Genomic DNA, 5,299 nt, shown 5'->3' on the forward strand with positions numbered 1-5,299 from the left:
TTAGTAAATAGCCCCCATAGTTGCATAGTAGGTGTAGGTCAGTATTGCCTTGAATGACCACAACATACAGGGATATACAAGTGCTTATCTAAATTTTATTTAAACTATTGATCCCCACTGAGACCACCGCTTGTGGAAGGGAATTCCACATCCTTGCTGCACTTACAGTAAAGAACCCTCTATGTAGTTTAACCTCATGCCGCTGCAGTTGTACTGCAGCAACATGGCTCGGCTGCGCAAATCGCCGTAATGTTATATCGGTAACATAGATGGCCAGAGGAGCTTGCCTGCAGTTGCGATCACCACTGGGTTTCCACAATCGCTCAGGGGCACACAGAACTGGTATGTGAAACAGGTTTCTGGTTCTCTGAGAGAACAGTCTAATCATACAGAGTATTAATGGTGGTCTGTCATCTCCCCCCTAGACTATTTTTTTTTTTTTTTTTTTTGTGTCATGGGGGGGGTGTTCTGTGCAAGGGAGAGAAGCACTGCCCCTTGTAAAAAGCTCAGCTTCTGTATTTAAGGCTTGGTTCACACTTGACATACACTCCGACTTTGGAAGCACATGATGTGTACAAACCAGTGGTTCGATCTGAGGGCCGTCTTAGCGGGTCTGACACAAGTCACTACTTTGGTCTGTTTTCAGCCCATTTAATATCCTTAAAACTGGATCCTCGTCCTAACCATCTTACTTTTCACAGCTGACATGGTGATCACTACAGCAAGAGAAGGAATTTGTCACAGTGGGATTGGTCAAAGGACAAGTCAGACGTTCTCAAAGTCAGAACAAAATTGTATCCTGTGCATTCAACTTGGATGGAAGTAGGACTGATATTGCAGGGCCCAGTAAGATGACAGTTGTACAACAATCTTGACGTACCAGTGTTAACCCGGCCTAAAAGGGAAAGTTGTGAGCAGCCCTTCTGGCTGAGGTACCCAATCTGGGAGAGCTCACATAGGCCAGAAGGTTATATAACTTCTTGCATGCTGAAGTATATTTAACAGAAGTAATTGCAATTAGTGTAACAGATACTATCATTCAAATAACCCAGTGCCCATACAATTGCAATAGAACAGACATTAATGGTACAATGTTGCAGTAAGGCACAGTATTGCAGCAGCAGATTACTTTTCAATGGCACAGTTTAGCAGTGGAATTTTGCTCATTAGTGCCAGAGCCGATCCTAGGGGCACTGATGTCTGGGTGCAGAAATATTTCTGGTGGCCCCACATGGATGTGGTCATCTTATCTCCTCCCCATTACAAATGTTTCTATGGCAAAGACTCACACAGAGATGCTCCCCTAAGGAGTCTTTGTTACCCTGGGATCCTCCCATGATCTCTTAACAATAAACAAATTACAGGAAGAGGGTACACTAATGGGACTGGGGGGGGGGAGGAGGAGGAGTCTCTCTGATTGACACGGAGAGGGCTTCTGTTAGAGAGTATGGTAGAAAGAGCTCTCAGACATACTACAGACGACGGTCAGAGACTACAGCCATGATGATACAAGAGATGGTCAGACTGCAGAAATAATATCAAATGCAGCCTACCAGTTCCCACCAAACACAGCTCATCAGTGGCCACCAATTGTAGCCTGTCAGTGCCCACTAATTGCAGCCTACCAATGCCTCTGGATCACAGAGAGCGGCAATGATCTCCTGTCATGGAGCTTGGATTTGAATCACCCAGGCGGCCACTGTAACAAAGACCCACTTGCGGTTTCTATGATGCAGGTCACACTGATTCAATTTCACTGCATTGGATCAGTGTTCTGTCTACCTCACAGGAGGCGGGACTTTGTTACAGTGCCGCCGGGCATTTCAGACCAAAGCTCATGCAGTGTATGGGACACACACAAGCAGTGGCATCACTAGGGTTGGTGTCACCTGGTGCGATAAAACATGGTGTCACCCCCCCCCCCTCCTGTTTTTGGGCCAGCTTTGGAGCTCGTTGGCACATGTTGCGGCATTCAGTAGGGCCTACAGCAGTGGTTAACTCTGATCCTCTGTACCCACTAACAGGCCAGAATTGTACCACTTCAATACCGGGCTATAGTCGTATAACGTCTGCAGATAGGATCTCCCATCCTGGACGGGAATGAAATTGGCTCTTTACCACGTGACTGGCTGTGTCCAATCACAGCTGGTCACAGAATGTAAACAAACTGCAGTAACGAGATGTTACCGGGTTCTCCTCCTCACACACTGATCGTGTGTCAGAAGGGGATTGTGGTAACATATCATTACCGCTTACAGTACACACCAACCACACTGATTGCCCCCCCCCCCCCCCAATAAAGAGTACCTGTCACTACCCATCAAAGTACCTGTCAGAGTACCCGAGTACCAGTCACAGCCCATCTGAGTACCCGAGTACCAGTCACAGCCCATCTGAGTACCCAAGTACCTGTCACAGCCCATCTGAGTACCTGTTACAGTATATATGTGGGTACCTGAGTACCTGTCACAGTCCATCTGAGTACCCGGGTACCTGTCACAGTTCATCTGAGAACCCGAGTACCTGTCACAGTCCATCTGAGTACCCGAGTACCTGTCACAGTTCATCTGAGTACCTGTCACAACCCATCTGAGTACCTGTCAGCACCCGAGTACCAGTCACAGCCCATCAGAGTACCCGAGTATCTATTTGTAGTCCATCAGATTATTTCAGTACCTGTCACCAGGCCATCAGAGTACCCAAGTACCTGTCACCAGGCCATCAGAGTAACTGAGTATGCTGTCACCAGGCCAACAGAGTACCTGAGTATCTATCTCAAGCCGATCAGAGTACCCAAGTACCTGTCATCAGCCTATTAGAGTACCCGAGTACTTGTCTCCAGTCCAGCAGAGTACCCATCTGCAGCCCATGCCTCATAGAATGTACGTTGGGGTATTTGCTTTCCAAAATGGGGTAATTCCACTGTCCTCATGCACCAGGACCTTAAAAAATGTGATAGGTAGGAATGAAATGAGATGTGTAATTTATGCTCCTAGAACGCCTGAAGGTACTACTTCAATGTTGGGCCTCTCTATGTGGACAGGCTGTGTAAAAGTCTCACACATGTGGTATCGCCATACTCAGGACGAGTAGCAGAATATGTTTTGGGGTGTATATATACATGCTATGTGTTAGAAATATCTTATAAATTGGCAACTTTGTGTAAAATAAAAAGATTTTCATTTACTTTCCACGTTTTCTGAAGACTTGTGTAAAAAAATGAACCGTTCAAAAGACTCATTATGCCTCATAGAATAGACGTTGGGGTGTTTGCTTTCCAAAATGGGGTAATTTTGTGGGTAATTCCATTGCCCTGGTGATACAGGGCCTTCAAAAGTGTAATAGGTGGTTAGGAAATTCGAGGTGTAATTTATGCTCCTAGTACACCTGATGGTGCTCCCTGCATGTTGGGCCTCTCTATGTGGCCAGGCTGTGTAAAAGTCTCACACATGTGGTATCGCCATATTCAGGAGGAGTAGCAGAATGTATTTTAAGGTGTCATTTTTGCTATATACATGCTTTTACAACTTCAAAAAACTCACCATGCCTCTTGCTAAACACATTTGACTGTCTACTTTTCAAAAAGGGGTCATTTGGGGGGTATTGGTACTTCCCTGACATTTCAGGGCCTCAAGAAATGAGATAGGCCGTCAGCGCATCAAGTGTGATCAATTTTCAATGATTTGCACCATAGCTTGTAGACTCTATAACTTTCACAGAGACTAATGCTGGCCATACATTATACAATTTTCTTTCTATAGATTTCCTTTAGATTTACCAAAACCATATAATATGAGTTCGAATCGAAACACTTTCAATTTGTGTGAAATCAGACAGGCACTTGTACCACACAGTTGAAGGTAAATCTAAAGGAAATGTAATAAGAAAATTGTATGGTATATAGCCAGTTTAACCACTTCCCGACCAGCGCACGACGATGTACGTCGACAGAATGGCACGGGCAGGCATATTGGCGTACAGGTACGTCCAATATTCAATGCCGCCCTGCCATCGGGAGCGCGCCGCCGGCGGCACGCTCCCGCGCTGGTCGGGACCCCCGTGAGTCCGGTCGCGGGACCCGCGGACTCGATCGCCGCGGGCATCCCCGCGATCGTCTCACGGAGCGGCCGAATGGAGGAAATGCCGAGTAAACAGCATTTCTCCATTCTGCCTAGCAACTAGTGACGCTGATCTCTGCTCCATGTGATTGGAGCAGAGATCAGTGTTCACTAAATGAAAGCCCAACCCCCCCCACAGTTAGTAACACACCCCTAGGAACACTTAACCCCTACACTGCCACCCACTGGTTAACCCCTTCACTGCCAGTGTCATTTACACAGGAATCACTGCATTTATATAGCAGTGATTACTGTATAAATGACAATGGTCCTAAAAATGTGTCAAAAATGTCCGATGGGTCCAACACAATGTCACAGTCACAATAAAAATCGCTGATCGCCGCCATTACTAGTAAAAAAAAATAATAATAAAAAAGTATTAATAAAAATGCTATAAAACTATCCCTATTTTGTAAACACTATAACTTTTGCGCAAACCAATCAATAATCGCTTATTGCGATTTTTTTTACCAAAAATATGTAGAAGAATACGTATCGGCCTAAACTGAGGGAAAAAAAAATGTTTTTTTATATATTTTTGGGGGATATTTATTATAACAAAAAGTAAAAAATAATGCGTTTTTTTTCAAAATTGTCGCTCTATTTTTGTTTATAGCGCAAAAAATAAAAACCGCAGGGGTGATCAAATACTACCAAAAGAAAGTTCTATTTGTGGGAAAAAAAGGACGTCAATTTTGTTTGGGAGCCACGTCGCACGACCGCGCAATTGTCAGTTAAAGCGACGCAGTACCGAATCGCAAAAAGGGGTCTGGTCTTTGACCAGCAAATTGGTCCGGTCTGAAAGTGGTTAATAATATCCACTAATTCGGGTTATTTTTTACCGAAGAGATGTAGCCGTATAACTTTTGGCCCAAATGTATGAACAAAAATGACTTATTTGCTAAATTTTGTCATAGAAACTAAAAAAAGTGTTTTCTTTTTCAAAATGTTCACTCTTTTTTCACTTATGTTGCAAAAAAAAAAAAAAACCCAGTCATGATTAAATACCACCAAAAGAAAGCTCTATTTATATGAAAAAAAATGCTAAAAATTTTGTTTGGGTACAGTGTTGCATGACTGAGTAATTGGCATTCACAGTGTGAGAGCACTGAAAGCTAAAAATTGGTCTGGGAAGGAAGGGTGTATAAATGTCCTATATTGAAGTGGTTAATTATTACCTT

This window comes from Lithobates pipiens, unplaced genomic scaffold, assembly GCF_037356315.1.
Source record: "Lithobates pipiens isolate NorthernLeopardFrog02 unplaced genomic scaffold, aLitPip1_a1.2 Scaffold_22, whole genome shotgun sequence".
NCBI lineage: Eukaryota > Metazoa > Chordata > Amphibia > Anura > Ranidae > Lithobates > Lithobates pipiens.